Source organism: Sciurus vulgaris (genome assembly GCF_902686455.1).
Source record: "Sciurus vulgaris genome assembly, chromosome: 9".
NCBI lineage: Eukaryota > Metazoa > Chordata > Mammalia > Rodentia > Sciuridae > Sciurus > Sciurus vulgaris.
In genome coordinates this window covers 18,354,744-18,374,122 of record NC_136469.1, presented here as the reverse complement: position 1 = coordinate 18,374,122, position 19,379 = coordinate 18,354,744, and the positions used below count along the sequence as shown (strand labels likewise).

The 19,379-nt window shown below is 44.5% G+C and overlaps 2 long non-coding RNA genes across 2 annotated transcripts in view; one reads left to right on the top strand and one right to left on the bottom strand.

Moving 5' to 3' along the window:
* Positions 1 to 19,379, bottom strand: part of LOC306670203 — a 505,412-nt gene that overhangs the window by 458,709 nt on the left and 27,324 nt on the right. The gene's annotated exons all lie outside the window — the stretch shown is intronic.
* The window catches only part of LOC306670202, a 53,759-nt gene continuing 47,687 nt past the window's right edge, over positions 13,308 to 19,379 (top strand). The window contains exon 1 of the long non-coding RNA XR_013766344.1: positions 13,308 to 13,646. This is a non-coding gene — a long non-coding RNA (uncharacterized lncRNA). The remainder of the gene's footprint in view (positions 13,647 to 19,379) is intronic.

Sequence of the window (19,379 nt, the reverse complement as noted above, 5' to 3'; positions counted from 1 at the left end):
CTCACTGTTTCAAAGATGCTGGGGTTGGATCTGCGGGGGAGAGCTCCAGGTGTTCACAGGTGCGCTGTGGCTTTGGAAGTACTGGGGAGACAGGAGCCCCATTTCCAGAGGTGAATGAATCCAGGAAGGTAGAGCTGGAGCTGCATTCGTTGACGCCAAGGTGATGGCAGGAAGAAGGGCCTCAGACGAGGTAAGGGTCACGGTTATTTGCAGTACCTGGCTAGGGCCCAATCCGCACTTATGCTTAAAAATGCCTCGAAACTCGTCCCTAGGAAATTTAGAGGGACGAAAAGGAAATAATAGGATTTTCTGAGTTCAGGAAAAAGGCCACCTGAAATCCTTCTCTGGATACTTGTAACCCATTTCTCGGTTACAATGAAAGCGTTTGGAGATTTTTCTTTTCCTTATCTAGAACTTCAATTCTTGGATAAGTCTTTGAAGAATGAGAGAAATGGGAAAAAAAAAGGTGCGGATTTTATGGGAAGCTCCTAATATACTTTACTTATCAAAGTGGATAAATGTATCGTTAACATTTCCTTCTTTGAAGAAATTTTTTTTTTTTTTTTTTTTTTTTTATTTACAGGAAGGAAGGACACATTTGTTGGTTGATGGTTCTGTTACCATGGAAACATAGAAATTTAAAAAATACGACAAATGTTCTAATGCATTAATTTTTTTACATCTTCTAGCCCAACCTGTCTTTTTCCTTTAGGTGGAACTGAAGAAAAAAAAAAAAAAAATAGCCCTGACCTAGGTCGCCATTCTAAGCAGCACTGTTGCGAGAGGCAAGCCCAAACATCCTTTTCCCCTCTCTGCCTTGCAGATTGGCCAGATATGCACTATGAATGCATGCTTTCAGCGTGAATAGATTGCCTTGGGTGCTTGTGGGAAAATCTGTGGGCTCTGCATAAGCTTTGCAAAGCATAGCACATTGCACAGGACTTGGCTAAATAGATATGGGAAGAGAAGTCATTTGGGATGGCTTTGGAGACCCCACCTCATTCAAAGCCTCATCTGAGCTGGATGCTATAATAAAATACCTGAGATTAGATAATCTATAAACAACAGAAGTTTATTTCTCACAGTTCTAGAGTCCAGAAGTCCAAGATCAAGGGGCCAGCAATTTCAGTGCCTGGGAAGAGTCTGTTGCTCACAGACGGTGCCTTCTCTGTGTTCTTACCTGGCAGCAAGAGCGAAGAAGCCCCACCGGGGTTCTTTCTTTCATAAGGACTCAGGGACAGAGCCCTTGAGACCTGATCACCTTCCAAGGGCCCCACCTCACAATACTGTCACATCAGGGATTGTGTTTCGATCTCTGAGTCTCATGGAGACAAACATTCAGACCATCCCAGTCAAGTTACCCAAGGATGTTTTATTCAACCATCTAGATTTTGTAATTAACCCCACTCTGCCTGTTATATGGGTGTGATGTATGGAAAATGGAATGGTTATAAGATATTTTATAAGTTTAAAATAATAGTCTTCACCATGTTACTTAATACACTTGTTTGGACAGAATGTCATAGAAAGAGGGAGCTTAGCAGGATGGGTAAAATGGCATGGGTTTTGGAGTCAGGCCCGCCTGGGTTTTAACTCTTGCTCAGCGCCTAACTTGTTCAGTAATCTGAGAAGGCGGCTGAATCTCTGTCAGCCTTGATTTCATCATCTGACATGTTGGGCTGATAACTCCTATACCACAGGGATTCACAGTGACTCAGTGAGATGCTACTGTGTACCTCACAGGCTTAGCATACTGCTGGCCCCAGAGGGCCCCTGTGCAGTGTAGCTGTGATTAGAATCATTGATGTGACATTCCAACGCGTGTCAGTGACCCCTAACACTTTGAATGGAGGGGGATCCTTCTGCCACTGTGACAGTGTCCCAGGGTGTCCATATTCCTAACAGGGCCCCGGAGTTCCCTGCTCTCTTGTTTCCAGCTCTTTCTGAAGTTAGCTAAACACCACCACATTGCACTTTAATGCCAGTGTAAATTTGAAAATATTTCACTGAACTCTCCTAAATAAATGCACTTCCCTCTTATATTTATTCAACAAATATTGAGTACCTACTATATGCCAGGCCCTGTGCTAGGTGCTAGGGGTAAAACAATGAATCAGAAAGAAATGGCTTCTGCTCTCCTGGATGCTACAGACGTCAACATGCAGCAGGAAGGGGAAGGGGAGTCTGTAGAAAATGATGATGAGTAAGACACAGTCCCTTTCTTCCCAGGGATTCTGGGAGTGGAAGGGACAGTGGTTCAGAACCAACAGAGGAGTCACACGGGCTGGACATGCGAAGGAAACTGTGGATTGCTATTCAGGAGGACATTCTCCACCTGGGGCAGGGGTTCGAGTCCAAGAAGCCGCTCTGGGACAGCGATCCCTGAGCTGAGGCTGAAGGAGAGCAGGAGTCAGGCAAGAAGAGAGGATGGAGGAGGCTTTTGGCACAGTGTGAAGGACCCGCAGTGTGGGAGAGCCTGGCTCTTGGAGGCGCCTGGAGGAAGGCAGAAGGGTTGCAGGTTAGAGGGTCTCCATCTGGAATTGGCTCCCGGCATCAGGGCAGGGCTGGAGAGACCCAGTCCTCCTCCTCACGCCTTTGAGGCTGGGAGGACTTGAAAGCAGATTAGCCCTCCGCACCCGCACACACCTCTTAGTTTTTCTCTGATTTTCAATATGGTAGGGATTAAGTAAGGCTAAGAGGTTAGGCTTAGTCTTTGTGCTGGGCGCTGCCGTGTGGACTCCTGCCCAGCTGCAGAGCACGGCTGATGGACCGCTCTCGGCTCTCAGCTCCCTTTGGGAATTTCCTGTTGAAGACAGCCACCATGCCCACTTTCAGGGTGATTGACATTCGGTGACTGACCCGTGGAGGATAAAGTCCTGGTCACCTGCACTGGCCTTGGGACTGCTCTGGAAGGTCACCCAACTCCAGAGCTCCCTGGGGTTTGGTGGAAGCTCTGGATTTTGCATTTCTGCTCCAAGCATGCGCCTTCCTCTCTCATCTGTGGTGCTAACCCCGAGGTGTCCTCCCTTACAGATACCCAGCTCCAAGTTTGCTTTTCTAGGAACCTAACCTGGGAGACCCTTAAAATTCAGCCCCTATGAAATCAGAGCACAGTAAGCTGAAAATCACTTAATAAAGACTAGATGGTTTTCAGGAAGACAAGGATTTGACTGTAACCTGACAGAATTTGTGAATGAGAAGGAGATCGATTCCGTCAAAGGCAGAGAGAACAGATATCTCCCCAAAGTACAGTCTAAAGGGGAGGAGGTCTTAGCCAAGGGACTTCAGGTCTGATACATATGACCATCCCTATGGCGGAAATAGGTGCATTGATAAGCTATCACCACGAGATGCCATTAGCCTGCATCTAACTAAGAGTATGTATTTTGATTTCATGTTCAACAATCTCCATTCTGTTTATAGGTTGTGCTCCCTGTAGGTCAGTCTAAAGAAAGAATGAGGTGGACAATGTTCTGTTATGGTTCATGGCAGACCTTGCTTTCATTGGAAATGAATACTCTGGGATTCTGGGTTTCTCATTGTTATTTGTATTCTACCTCCAAGATGGACTTGGTCCACGGTGATGTTATGAAGAGATTAGGTCTCTGGCCAGAAAGACCTGTCTTGTTTGGAGATAGCCTGCTAACCTGTCCCTGCAAGCAACACACTCATATCCCTGTGTTCTGAAAATCAGCTTTCTTCCCTTTTAGATGTCTGCATCTATATTTCTTAGATCTGTTTGGACTGATCCATCCTTTGCATTATTGGGTGAATCACCTGGCTGGCTTTTATTAAACTCATAAATTTAGGTATTTAAAGTATTGTCAATGTTCATGGGATGTGGCTGTCATAGTCTAATGGAGCTTATATATAACTCGTAATATTTAGGGTGGCATAAGAATCATTCTAGAGTAGCATGTCAAAGTGGCAATGGGTGAGAGGTCCAGGGTCAGTGATCTGCCAGTGAGTAGCTGTGTGACTTGGAAAAGTTTCTTTCCCTCTCTTACTTTAACCTGCTCATCAAGGTGTAGTGAGGTAGTGTAAATAAAGTGCTCTCAATAGTGCCTGGCTCACAGAAAGCACCGAGCAAGTGACCATGTGTAATTATAGAAGGAAAGGCCTGATAGTCACTGGTCACATGGCCATTTCCACTGTGCCCAAGGATCTTTGCATGAGGAGTCTCAGATGCTTTGCAAGTGTTAAAATATATAAAACCTCCATGTTCCCATGCTGGATGGATTTTCAATTTCTCTTATTACAGCAAGCAGTGGAATAGATTTCTTAATCTGCCCCCTTGTCTGAGAGACAGGCCTCATGGAGGGGCTGGGGCGTCGTGTCTGTGAGATTCGGCAGTCACGGCAGCTGGGAGAACTCTCCGGGAAATGTGCAAACGTGGTAACTTTGTGGCATGTCACATCATTTTCCCTCTCCATCTCTTTCCAACTGCATTTTTAAAAGTAATGCCGTTAATCTTCACAAGTATTTTAAGCCCCAATTAGATGTCTTATTGTAAACACTGCAGAAGCTGAGAAGGAGCTTGTTAACAAAAGCAAATTATGAAAACTCCCACAAATCTGAATCAGACCCACAGTATTCAAACTTAGGTGAAGCACATGCTCACAAAATTCATCCTGGTTTCATTTCTGCAGGATTAAAGTACATGCAGGCGCTCTAAGCTGCCGGTAGATCTGTGACCATGGCTTCTAATTGTGGTTTGCTTTAAACCTTGAGCAGGTCAATGGAGGCATGATGATCTCGGGATAATTTGTCTTTTATGTATTTCTATGGTATGATATATAATCCCTCACTGAAAAGGGTCCTTGTGGGTGTCAGCCTCTGTTCCTGCCTGTAATAGAATAAAGACCCGGCAAATAGGTGATTCTTTATATATTTATCTCTTTTGTCCCGAGTAATGTGGGCCAAGGGATGGATCAGTCTCTGTTAATGCAGTGATGGGGGCTTTCAACCCATAAATGATTCTGGATTTGCTTCATCCTGTGATTAGATTCAATAGCATGTGCACATGCTTCTGAAATCTTGCTTCACCATAATGACAGTCTCAAATAGCCAGAGAGCTATGTTCCTCTTTGTATCTTAAGCCCCACTTTCTCTGTCCCTGTTGAGAGAGCTGAGCACCTCCAATAGGGTGGAGGAAAGTGATCTGAAGAAGCAATTGTGCTTACCTTGAGATGCGAGAGCCAGGGAGAGTTGGAGAGCTGATTTTGCCTGCGTCTGGATGCAAGAGGAGCCCTCTGCTCAAGGGCAGATGGTCAGGGAGTCAACAGGGGTTTCTAGAAAACACATAGCAGGCTGTGGAGCAAAACCTAGGTCTAACACTTCAGGTGTGCTCCAAAGAATGGACAGAGTTTCCCTCCTCCTGACAGTCCATGGCCTTTGCTGCCCTGATCGTTGACCCAGGCTCTTCTCCCTGCCCCCTGTTTAGTATTTAGGTTTGAGCCTTGGAAGGGCCACCTGCAGTTACTCAGGTCACATGCCCCAGAACTCAGCAGCATGAGTGCTCTCCCAGCCTCCCGGCTCCCTCCTGCACAAGGGGCCTGAACCGCTCTCTGGACCTTGCTTTTTGGCTCCATTGGTTTTCTTTCTCTCTCTAAAGGCTTCTTCGGAAAAATTTCTCCTCCTGCCCTGAGATCCAGTTCTGTCCATTTGCTCTTCCTGATCTCTCTCTCTCTCTCTCTGGTTTCCTTTCTCTTCTAATCGTTACATAACTAAGGTAGACAAACAGCCTGCATGCACATAAGCTATTATGTAGGTAAACATGAGAGGCGACTGAAAAGGTCAGCAATTATGGGGACATAATGGGTACTGCTTCAGGAGGAGCCAGACTTTGAGCTGCTTTTAATAAAGGGAGAGGGATGCAGTTGGCCAATGGAAGGAGGGACACTCTTGGTCCCTGGACAAGTGTTAAAATCCAAAATGTGTGAAGTTGTATCCTGGCTTCCCCAGTTATTTAGCTCTGGGACCTTTGGGAAATTATTATAGATTTCTGAGACTCAGGCTTCTTATCTGTAAAATGGGAGACAGCAGATCTGGCTGCCACTCTCATTATATAGGAATTGTAGTTAATTAGCATATTAACTTGAGAGAACTTGATTTTGAGGGGTGAGAACTAAAAATTAAGTACAAGAATAAAACAGATCTGGTCTCTGTCTTCTAGGAGCTTCCAGGAGGAGAGAGATACAAAAATATTTGTAAGCATGTATTTTAAACTAACATGTGCCAAGAAGGATAAAAACGGAATATGGGGTCTGTGATTTTTCACTGGGGGAGTCAGAGAAGGTTCTCTGAGGACACGATCATTTGTCTCAGCTCCTTGCACAGGGTAAAATGAGCTCTTCCTAGTGCCTTTTATCCTAGGGCCGCTTGCCTGAGGACAGGAGACTTAGGCCACTTGAGGAAGGTGAATGTTGGCCTTGGGACCTGAGCATCAGTGGACTCGAGGGCTCGCTCATGGGAACGTTTTTCCTTTTAAAGCTTTGGGCTCACATATGGGCCTCAGGAGGAGGAATTGCCCTGCATTTGCTAACACTCCATGCGTGGTTGGCTGGAATGCTCTCCCTGTCACCTTTACTGGCTGTCCAGTATTGTGATGAGGCAGAGAGGGGCCTGCAAATCATCTGGAGCCTTAGAAAGAATGCAGCCATTGCTATGGAAATATTAATAACATGGTTACTGGGCACTGGATTTTCTCTGAAGTGCTCTGAGAAGTAATAGACCTTGCCATTCTCTCTCTCTCTCTCTCCCCTCTCTTGCAGCATGAAGGTATTGATGGCATTTGCTAGGAATGACTTGGATAGAGTCAGCCAGGTCCTCCATGGGAGTCTTTGTTGCCAGTTCAGTGTGTTGGGCACCAGGAGGTTGAGTTGGGGGATGTTTGGATGCTAGCCCCCTCCTCCAGTCCTCTCTCCTCCTTCCTTCTATGCTCAGAGCCTGGAGACCACATAACACCCCTCTGGAGGGCGACAGAGCTGTGCTTAGTGCTTGGTGTAGCCAGGTGAGTACTGGGAAGCAACATGGTGACATTTTCTTGCTAACCACAGTTCCTTTGCCATTCATTTAATCTCACATGAGGAGGTCAGGGAGCAAATATTTTAAAAGATCAATCTTTGATTTAGCCCAGGCCATATCTAAGGGACAAAGGATGAGGTCTTCCTTGGAAGGTTTAGGGGGGCCAGGAGAGAAGATTGAATGACCGGAGTTTTTCTGAGATCTTGTATGAGGTAGATTAATTTGGGGGCCAAAAGTAGGCGTGGCAAATGTGCACAGGTCATTGAGGGATTGTGTCCAGGCCTCAGGTGAAAGGTGAGAGGGTAGATCAAAGGTTGCTCAGGGGATTATCATTATTTTTGCCTTTGGTTAAAAATTGACAAACTAATTGCTGAGCCCATTGTCAGGAAACTGGCAGCCCATTAGAGATGATTGGAAGCAATTTCTTCCTATTATTTCTATCAGACTGACATAGCCTCATCTTCGGTACTTATTGCTCTGGGAGAAAGGAGGGTTCTATCAATTTCTCTAACTCTGAGCCAGAGAACATTGCTGCACCAGACCTGCTCTGGGCTGCTGGGTGGACACAGGGCTGCTCACGCCTCCACCTGAGCCAGGAAGATGGACGATTTGTTTGTCTGATTGCCTGAGTGAGTCTCTGGCTGTCTTTTCATTTTCCACCTTCTCTCCCTCCCAAATACTTACTCTTCTTCCTCCTGACCAGCTCTCAAGGTCCAGTTAATCTAAGCAGCAAGAAAACAAAATTGAGTAGAAAAACAAAACCAGAGCTCTTTTGGAAGTGAAACCTCAAATTCTGACAACAAGAAGCATCTCAGATTTTGATGTTTGAGTGGGATCTGGAAAAGACCAGAATATTCTTTTAAAAACACTTGGAGTATTTCTCACTTTCAAATATTAGAATAGGTACTTGTGCACTGGTAGAGTGTCCAGGGTCTTGATGATAAAATGAAAGGTCTTCCACATCCTTTCAAACTGGGGTATTACCTTCTAGGATCATTTTCCTGAGTTAGCCCAGAGAGAGGCAATACTTGGAGGCCAGTTCAAAGGCAGGATTTCCTAAGGAAAATACTCCCATTTCCTCTCCTGGTGAAGGCTGACATTGTCTTCTTCCCTCTGGGGACAGGTCTGTGCTCTGTGCTGGCTTCCCCTGATCTTCTATAACTGGGATGCACTTGTCTTTTCTGGTATTTTTTTTTTCTTTTTTTTTTGCAACTAAATGAATCCTGGTTTGTGTGGTGGACATGCAGGTCAGGAAATCCATTTCAGTGGAACACTCTCTCATTTTAAAACCTGTCTCTGTGTCAACTGCCCACTATTTGTTAAGTCATGAGGATCAGAAGAGATGATAAACAATTAAAATGGTTGCTAAGTCATTTCACATGAGCATAGTTCATCATTCTGCTCTACTTTGTGATAACTCCTTAATAATTTTTCCTTTAAAAGAGAAAATGTCTAATGATATCTGTTAATTCACTAGTAATTGGTACCTACAGCTATAAAACATATGTCAGGTTCTAATTAAACCTGAGAATAACCCTGACTTTGAGTGTTTGACCTTTGCCACTTTGTCAGTTTTTGAAAAATAGAAAATGGTAAACATAGTTCCTTTCCAACAGGTCTTGGAGATGGTATTAGTTTCCTGTTGCTGCTATAACAAATTAGCACAGATGTAGTGGCTTAAAAAAATGCTGAGTAATTATCTTATAGTTCTGGAGGTCTGCAGTTCAAAATGGGTTTTAGAGGCTAAAATCAAGGTGTCATTGGGGCTGTGCTCTTCCTGGAGACTCTCAAAACCTCCATTTCTTTGCCTGCCAGCTTCTAGAAGACAGCCACATTCATTGGAAGGAGGTCCCCGGCAATGGCATGACTCTTGTGCTGGCTTCCACCATCACATCTCCTTCTAAGTGCCTCTCCTGCCTCATCTTGGAACAATCCTTCTGATCACATGGACCACCTAATACTCCAGGATGTGTTTTCTACCTCAAGGTCTTTAACATAATCACATCTGCAAGGTCTCTTTTGCCAGGCAAGGTAACAGTCACAGGGTCCAGGGATTAGGATGTAGATGTACTGGGGGGAGGGATCATCCTGCCTGCGATAGAAACAGAAGGCAAACGCAGACCAGAAAATCAGTTTCTATAAGTAAGCAATCCAGTGTACTTTTGAGTATTTTTTTTTCCTCCTTGAAACAGTTGTTTTCAGTCCCATGCAGGCTTGAAAACAGCAAAAACATTAATTGAATTCCTGTTCAACTCTACTCTGTGATTTATTTCATGTGTATGAAAGTATGGTAGTTTTGCAGGATTAAAAAAAAAATCTACTTTCTAATCTTTTTTAAAGGTCAAGTGGCAAAGAACTGGTTTTAAATGCAAGTTACCCACATGGAACAATTAGGAGAGATATAAAGTGGTATGAATTTTAAGATGACATGGGCCAGATACAAATGGAGGAGAATTGACTAAGATATTCGCTGAGTCAGGGAAATTCAAATCCTACCTTTGGGAGAACACTTGGATTAATATATATTTATTGTAATTCATTAAAAAGAATCCTCTCTTGTAAGTGATTTTGTCATTAAATTTGCAAGTGACTTCTCTTCGAAGTCAGATAAATCCCAAGAACCCATCTCTGAGGTAAGCTCTGGTCTGGGCCTTTGTGCTGTCAGTGGGTGGTGGTGGCTTAGAGTCCACTTTCAGAGATGTATTGAAATTCTATATTAAGTTAAAAGATGCTCTATAATATTCCATCTCTTTCCCAGAACAAACAGAGCTGACACGGGCCAAGGACCCCTCCTCAGAATAAACCCCAGGGCCCTTTTCCTGAGGTCACTTGTGCTTTTCCATCTTTCCCCGAAGAAGTTGCTCTTGGTTACCAGCTGACTGACTACACACGCCTCTGGATTTCCACTTCATTCTGCTCCTTCTGTGGTGGGAGATTTCTTCTCAAGATGGGTTTCTCTGGAGAGCCCAGCCTGGCGAAGCTGAGTCCCCATCCTACAGGCTGTGAAACCTTTAGAATTTGCTTTTTTTTTTCCCCAAGTGCATTTTGCTGGCGGCTGAGTGACAGCTGAGCAGGATGGGTAGATCCTTTCTAAACCTCCTGCTGATTCCTTTAGGTAAAACACGACCCTTTCTCCATCCCTTGCTGGCTCCTCCTGGGGCTCAGTCAGGCCGTGAAAGGGGACAGTGAAATGCAACCTGTGGGTCCTGGCCCTGGGCAGCCACCTCAGCCGTGTGGGGACAGCTGGCCGCGCTGGACCTCAGCCTGGGCTTGGCCAGACCAGAGTACTCTTCATTCTCCCCACCGCCTGGAACAGGACCCAGTGACAAGTGGCTATGAAATGATGACAGAGAGGCAGAACACGGAGGCCAGGAGAGGGAGGGAGCAGCAGGCAGGACCAAGGACTGTGGGAGGTCCAGAAAGAAGTCAGTGAGGGGGTGCTCCTTCCTGTGTGCTTCTGCTTCTCTCGCCTCTCCTCCTCTTTCCTTTACTCTGCTTCTTGCCTTTTTATTTTTTATACCAGGGATCGAACCCCCAGGGGTGCTTAACCACTGGGCCACATCCCTAGGTCTTTTAATTTTTTTTATTTTGAGAGACCGGTCTCATTAGGTTGCTTACAGCCTCGCTAAGTTGCTGAGGCTGGCTTCGAACCTGTGATCCTCCTGTCCCAGCCTCCCAAGCTGCGGAAATTATAGGCATGGGCCACCACGCCTGGCTCTGCTTATTTCTGTTAGGTCCTTTTCTGTGAGGGCAAAAAGCTGTGTAGTGATCTGTGCTCTGATCATCTGTCCTCTGCTGTAGTGACTGTTTCTGGGGAGTGAATCATTTCATGCTACTTAACTGCGGACCTTTTCCAAGAGGTGACTTTGGGGTAACACATACCATTAGAAAGGATGGCTGGCATGGGGATTGAGAGGGAGGCGGGAGGGAGGGTGAAGGGAAGCACAGGGAAACGACATTTACCAAATTATGCCGTGTCCATGTATGAATATACTGCAGTGAATCCTGCATATATAATGAGAATGCACTGATTAATAATAATAATACTAATAACAGGGTGATCAGTAGAGTAGAGTAAGTAAATCGGGGGAGGGAGAAGTGGAGGGAATGAAAAGATACTGGGGAATGAGGCTGATCAAATTATGTTATGTGCATGCATGAATGTGGTGTAATGAATCTCACTATTATGTGTCATTATAATGCAACAATGAAAAAAAAAAAAGATCATCAGCAATTACCAGGTGGTATTCATGATTTTGATTGGCCATTATTTTTTATTGGTTGGGGAGTACCTTACATTGTCAGATAATATTCTTTTACTTTTGTGGCAAGTCAAGGAAAAACATCAACTGATAAGATTTTTTCTTTTGTTATTCTGTATCTTTATAATATTTGAGAAGTCCTGAGTAGAAACTCTTCAGAGAAGTTAAAATTTTTATGAAACATCACTCAGTGGTTCTCAAAGTTTTGTGTGCACAGATTTAAACCAGGGAGCCTGGTAAAATGGAGACTTCCGGGCCGTATAGGCAGAGCTTCAAATTTGATAGATCTGGACCCCCCTGCCCCCGAAGCTCCTTACATTTTTTTCATCAACTCCCGGTTTCCTGTTGGGGGTGGTCTTGATGAAGGGATATTGGCTTGATGAAATCGGGGTCCTGTTCTTAGCTAACCGTGAACTCAACCACTCCCCACCCACCCCACCCCCAATCTGTTTTCCTATGATATAATTTTCTCTCAGCTGGCAGTTGTATTTTCATGCAATTCGGGAAGAAGCTTCTGATCGCAGTGTATCACCTGCATGGTTATTTTCAGAGCTTTTGGTCTCAGGTTTATTCCCGGTACAAAGATTGAAGGATGATCTGAAATCAAATACATTTGTCTGGGAGTGGAATGTCTGTCAGACCCAGGCATCGATCTCCTTGAGCTTGAGCTCTCAGAGAATGTCTCCCCAGTGAGGATTCCAATCAGGATTCTAAAGGTTATACGAAATAGGCCTGATTTCTGAGCTTTCTCTGGGGAGACTGCTTAATTTATAAGCGAAAGGGGGAGAAATCCACATCCCACCCCGGCGTGTTTGTAATCAGCATACCGTTCATATTTTAGGATAAAATGCTATGTTGATTAGCGTGTGATCTAAGTGAGCCAGAAAATATCTCTGTGCAGACAATTTTTAAGGATGAGATAGTTGCACTTTGGAGGATGGAAAGATAGCAAAATGAAGTCTAGGCAGAACGGTGCGGAAGTTGGATCGCCTGGGAGAGAGGCTGGATTTCTGCAGGTGTATGCACATCATTCTGTCACCAGGGGGCAGCATTGCACTTTGGATGGAAAACCACCTCCCTTGGACGCAGCCCTTTAAAGGAAAATAACATCTATGTGAGCAAAGCTAAAAACCAGAACATTAGCAAGAACCAGAAAACCAACAACACAGAACCCAAACTGTCTTTGTTATGATGTGCCATCTTTGCTTTCCTGGGTGCAAAGAATTTAATACTGTAGTATTGAGACTCTCCGGGGCATACTTTATCGGTCCATTAATACACGCTTGGGAGGGGGGTAGACAACGGGTGAGATTATTTTTCATTTTTCCTATTTTTTGTTTGCTTCTTCCTCATCTCACGGTCCTTGTCTTGCTGCTGAACAGTGCCGCTCACATACCTACTTTTTGAAGGCAGAGACGGAGCTGGTGGCTGGCTGCATGTTGGCATGGGGGCATTTTGTACAGCCCAGTGGATGGGTAGGAAGCGCTTTCTCCTTTCCATCTTGTATTGGAACCAGGCTCACAGATTTTCACGATCCTGTCAAGTTCCTGGAGATTATAGTTCTGTTTATGCATTCGCACAAACACACTTTCATAGGCGACAACCCATCAATGTATAGGGAGTGATGTGGAATAAATGTTTGTTAAAATTTAAACCCTTAAGATGAACTCATATTTTTAATAGGTAAAGTATGGGCAAATTAAAAAGGAACCCAACGACTGACTTTAGGAATTCCTCCTGTGCACGGGCCGTGTGTGCTTGCTCACAGATGTAGCTCACGCACTGGAACAGTGAATGCCTGGGTTGGAAAGTCCTCAGTAAATATTTGTTGAGTGAATGCATGCATTTAAACACGTGTCGTGAGCAGCACCAGTTTCTTCCACCTTGGCTTTGCTTTTGAGCAATGATTAACCTGGGGACCCAGGCAAGGCTGGATTTGTCCACTTGGCTTCCTTCCTTGTCTCGGTCATTGTTTGTTTTGTATCTTGGCTTGTGGACTCACAGTGACTGAGAGCTTCTTGAAGGAAAGTTCTCAGATCCAGCCTCTAAGAACAACTAGAAAACCCAAAACAATTTCGTTTCTCTGAGGCTTGCAGGTACCTTTACCTACCGTTACAGTCTTAATGCTGCCATTTTGGGGGAGTGTCAGAAAGACTAGATTTGACTGCTCCTCGCCATTAAGGTTCTTCTTCAAGGAAGTTTTTCTGTTTTGCTTCCTCCTCCCTCTTCTTCTCTAACAGAGAACAGGGAGGTTGGGAAACTTGACTTTGAACAGGAGCAGAAGTATGCACCGAGCAGGGAATAACAGGCACCGGGAGGATTAACTACCCTTGTTGGAATCTGGCTTGACTGGGCGAGGTGAGACAGTTCAATTATTTAATCATGTCGGGGCTCTGGGCTCCAATGGCCTTGAGGGCCAGGATAGCCCCCCCTGACTGTTGAATTTTTACGAGGAATCGCTCCTCAACTTGCTGCTCCCGGGTGGACCCTCAGGCAGAGGAGCAGCCGGCGATTCTGGGTGGAGAGGCTTCCATCCCTGCATCCTCCAAGGATTGCATGTGTGGCGGTCTCTGCTTATGTGGGAAGCTTGCTACCAGGCTGTCTGTCCCCGCCTGTCACTGTGAAGCTGCTTCCCTCTAGGCACAGCGAATGCTCTTTCCCTTGTGTCCAGCTTTTCTGGGTTTTCTTTGGGCTGGAGAATGGCTACCCATTGGAGTGACAGGTCAGAGCACCGTTCAACCAGGATGCACCAGACCCACAGAGTCCAGTTGTTCTGTGATCATGGAGATGTTCCAGTAAGGTGGGCAGGGACCAAACGTGGCCTTGAGCACCTGAAGTGTGGCTGGTGAAAGAAAAGGAACTGAATTGTAAATTTAAATTAATTTAAAGCTCAATAGTTATCTATGGTGGGTGAATACTGTATTGGGTAGTAAAAGACCAGACTTCATCCACAACGTTCAGGGGAGATGCTGATTTGTTTCTTTTCTTTCTTTCTTTCTTTCTTTCTTTCTTTCTTTCTTTCTTTCTTTCTTTCTTTCTTTCTTTCTTTCTTTCTTTCTTTCTTTCTTGGGACTTGACTCTTATACTCTCATATGGAAAGTCTGTTTTTAAAAAAAAAAATTAATTCTTTAAACTTTTTTATTAGTACACTCTATTATACAGAATATGGTTTTCACTGTGGCCCCTTAACGCACTCTGATCATATCCATCCCTCGTTACCTTCCCTGCCCTCTCCCCCCACTTCTCTAAAGCTCTCCCTATTACTTTCATGTAATTTCCCCCCTCAGTTACCACATGCAGGGACAGCAGGCTACACTTGTCTTTCTGAGTCTAACTTATTTTCCTTCACTTGATGTGCTTCAATTCCATTTATATTCCTGCAAATGACATCATTTCGTTCTTCTTTATGGCTGAATAATACTCCATGGTGTGTATGCCCCACAATTTCTTTATCCATTCATGTGTTGATGGGCTCCTGGGCGAGTCTGGAACTTGACTATTGTGAGTTGTGCCTCAACAAACAGGGGCATGCAGATGTCACTAACCTATGCTGACCTTCACTTGGAGGGGCTGTTTTGTGCTAGTCCTTCTGCTGCTAGAGTAGTTTTTTTTTTTGACCCATCTCTCCATGCCCTCTTGCTTCATCATGCCCCTCTGCCATGGCATCTTGGTCATGCCACTCCTCATTAGCATCCAAGAAGGGACAGGAGAATGGAATTTCTCATATGCAGCTAGGATTTCTTGTTTCCTGACTGTGGCAGAGATCTTAACTCAATAGCCAGTGCTCCGTCAGAATGGGGTGACTCAGTTAGGCCCAGCCTGCTGGGCCCTGGAGAACTGCTCTGTATCTCCGTGGACTTCCGCCACGCTGGTGTGACCAATCTGTGTCAGGCAGCCTGGCAGTCAGGTGCTCTTGTCCAGCATAGGTTTACAAAGTTGTTCAGAGACCTAGTGCACATAGAAGACCGTCAATAGTTTGTCTATCAAAATGAGCCCTTTAAAAAAAATGGCCTTATGAAGCAAACATGTGGTGTGAACCAGACGCAATAAGAAAGGGAGGAGACTGAACTCTCACTGTGACTGAAAGGGATAGACAACCGCAGAGCCCCCACCATTGTCCCTGACACTCAGGTTGAGTTATGGAGTCATAATTAATGACTTCCAATCCCCCTCATCCTCCAACATCCAACCTACCCCGAAGCTGGGGAACTCATTCTCCTCTGCCGCCACTACACCTAGACACGGCCCCGGATGCTTCGTGCCCTAGTTGCTAAAATTACACAAATAGAAGGAAAAAACGAGCCTGTGACGTCCTTCTCTTGGGTCCTGTGGTTTACACCTGCTAGTTAATTTGAGCCTTGCCGTTGGCTCTCAGAGTGACAGAAACAGCAGCCAATTGCTGTTGTACAAGCAACGCACAGAGCCTAGATGCTAATGCCCTTGAAAAATGTCCCCAGAAAGGCAGCTCGCGGAGAGTCCTTTAAATGAAGCTAGGTTTGTAAAGAGCCCATTTGCTGCCTGACTTCCAGCTAAATCCTGTGGCAGAATGGAATTCCGGGCCAGCTGCCAGTGAACAGAAACCACTCGGTCACCAAAGCATGAGCCCAGGGTTGGCAGGGAGAGGCATCCTGAGGTCGGAGAGCAAGAGAAACATCCCAACAGAGGGAGCATCCAGAGACAAAGTACAGAGAGAAGTTGTCCCAGAAAGCTGGGGCGCACAGAAGAAAGAAGGAGAGATCAGGACTAAGAAAGGGGACCTCACAAGAGACAGGAAAAAGCCAGAGTGAGGAGAGAGAGACCATCTATTGTTCTCTTCTTCATCTCATCAAAGAGACGAGGCTGAAATCCAGTTGTCCCAGCTGCTGACCTGACAGCCGCAGGTCATGGGACAGAACTCCCTCCCCACCTTGAGCCCTGATTTCACGAGCTAAGCAGGCTAAGGGCTCTGCCCTCACTCTGCTCTCCAGGTTAGTCACTGTCTGTAGAGAAGGAATTTCTCCCTAATCCCAATACCGTCAACCTCAAATCTCCTGGCGGAGAATCTGACAGGGCGAGAAGGTGGGTTCTCCCCTCCACTCTCGTGACCTACCAGCCAGCGCAGCCTCTGCCCTCTTCTCAGCAGGGGAGAGACCACTGCTGTGGACATCCAGTTGCTTCCTCCTTGAGGGGCTCTCACTCTGATGGGCTCCAGAATCTCCTAGGGAAGCTTAATAAAACAGAGTTTCCTGAGCCCCGGCACCCACAGATTCAGGTTCTCAAGGGAAGACCTCCTCTCTAAAAGAAATCCAGGTTGGGGACATTTCAGGGCGTGGGCAGAGTGGTGAAATGTGAACATTTTAGGTCTTCGAGGATGCAGCTATCTAATTTGATGCTAGTTAAAAATTCTCCCAAAATACATCTTTATGAAATAACTTTTATCTACTTGATTGTTAATTAAAGTAAACAGAATTTCTTTTCCTCCTACCATAAGTTGTTAAGTAGAAAAGTAGTTTTTTTTTTTTTTTTTTTTTTTTTTCTACAAAATTATTGGGAAAAAAAAAAAAAAAAGCAAGTCCAAACTGTGAACGCATCTTTGGTGGGTCCAGCGGAGGACATTTGTGCTCAGGGCTCTTCACTCTGGAGTCTGGCGTGGTGTCCATCCTTTCTCCTAGCCAGAGCCGTGTCTGAGTGTCCCAGCTCCACCTTGTCAGCGTCTGCTGTGCTAGAGTCAGGGGTGGGGGGAATGGAATGGAATCCACCCCACAAAAGCCCTGGTCCAGCTTGCCTCTCGCCTTGTGAATGAAGGAGAACCCTTCTCCAAAGTTTGTTTCCCTCCATCTAAGAAATGGGTAGAAGCAGCGCTCCTTACTGAGTTGTAATTATTGCAAGAGATAAGGTATAGAAACTGCGTCGCAGAATAAGCGTTTAAGGAAGGTGACCATCTCTTGGAGGCTTTGTCTTCTTGTCTAGCAGAGGATTATCTGACCTCAGCAAGACCCACATTTTTCATATGCCTTTGCATTCTTAGAAAAAAGGCTTACCTCGAACCTCACCTTGGGTACAGCTGCTCTTTATGTTGTAAGTCTTAGTAGTACTCTGGGTACTCTGGTTTGTCATCGTGGGCGAGTTGTTTTGCAAGAGAACCAGAAGCCACTACCTTTAGTGCTGAGATTGGGCGACTGCAGGTCAACTTGGCCCTGGGATTGACTGAGTTGCGTAGGACTGGCCAAGTTATATATGAAGCACAAGAACCTGCAGAATTCTCGGTCTGCTGTAGTTTTGAAATGGCATTTGTACCATCATTTAAAGAATTAACATGTCGAATTCTCAACTGAGCCTTGTCCTTGATCCCTTCTGGGCAATGTACAGAATGGAGAGTCGAATGCCCTTGTGGGAATTCAAACTTGTCATACTCACTGACAGGCAATCATGATTCTAATGAGGGAAGAAGAATTTAATTCAATAAAAAACCTATTAGAATTGACAGTACAAATGTAAACAGGTCCCTGGTGGATAATTTTTGCTGGGCCTTTTCCACGGCTGTATTGGTTGACATGCACCATAACCAAGTCTGAACGGCAGAGGCTCCCCTCTGCTTCGACAGGAGATGGATTCGCCCCTGCTTCTCCAACCTGAGCTGCAAGACAGCATTGCTTTGAAACTGTGCACCAGGTGTAACCTGTAAAATGACTTTTTCTGTCTCATTTTTTGGGGAGGAGGGATTCTATGATGCCTGGAGACAGATATTGCTGGGGATCTTTTTATTTTGTTGTTGCTATCTTTCAGAAGATTTGAACTGTGAAAAGGGATCTTTAATTGACTGCTTTGGTTTCCCCCTGAGAATTTTGACTTATCATGAAGAAAAGTTCTATGAATGTCTGGAGTATTTCTTCCTTCTGTTGTAGCAACTGGATTTTAAAGACTCTTCATTGGACCTGTTTATGAATGGCCACCCATTTTGGAAAATGTAAATTTCACCCAACAAATACACAGTTCCATCTTTGGCAGATATCCTTAACGAGAATTAAATAGCATTATTTCTTGAGAGACCTTGAGATCTAATTATGGCATAGTACCAACAAGTCCTGGTAAAACAGTGGTTTTTCTTCTTTATTGTTTTCTTCTAGTGTTTTTGAGTAGGGATGGTGGCATGTTTGTTCTGTTCTCCAAAAAAGGCAGAGACTAAACCTAAACATTGACTTTACTAAAAAACAAACTTGTTCATTAATAACACTAGGGATAAATTTATCCTTAGTATTTTAATGTTCTCTCCATTTTCCTGTTTTGAAATCTTTGCTTCAAAATTGACTCCATCATTTAAAAAAAAATATTATTTTTTTTAGTTTTTACAGACTGCATTTTGATTCACTGCACACAAATGGGGTACATCATTTCATTTCTATGGTTGTACATGATGTAGATTCATACCATTCATGTAATCATACATGTACATAGGGTAATGATGTCTCATTCCACCATCTTTCATACCCCCTCCCTCTCATTTCCTTCTACATAATCTAAAGTTCCTCCATTCTTCTCTCACTCCCCACCCCCACTATATATCATTCTTCACTTATCAGGGAAAACATTTGGCCTTTGGTTTTTGGGGATTGACTTCTTTCACTTAGCATGATATTTTCCAATTCCGTCCATTTATTTGCAAATGCCATAATATTATTCTTCTTTAGGGCTGAATAATATTCCATTATGTATATATATACCACAGTTTCTTTATCCATTCATCTGTTGAAGGACATCTAGGTTGGTTCCACAATCTAGCTGTTGTGAATTGAGCTGCTATAAACATTGATGTGGCAGCGTTACTATAGTATGCTAATTTTAAAATTTATGAAGAACTTACAAAACTTTACACCAAATATACAAAGAACCCAATCAATAAATGGGCCAAGGAACTGGACACTTTACAGAAGAAGACATACAGGCGATTAATAAATATATGAAAAAGTGTTCAACATCTCCAGTAATTAGAGAAATGCAAATTAAAACAACTCTAAGATTTCATCTTACTCCAATTAGAATGGCTGTTATCATCAACACAAACAACAATAGATATGGGGGAAAAGGCACATTTTTACATTGCTGGTGGAGGTG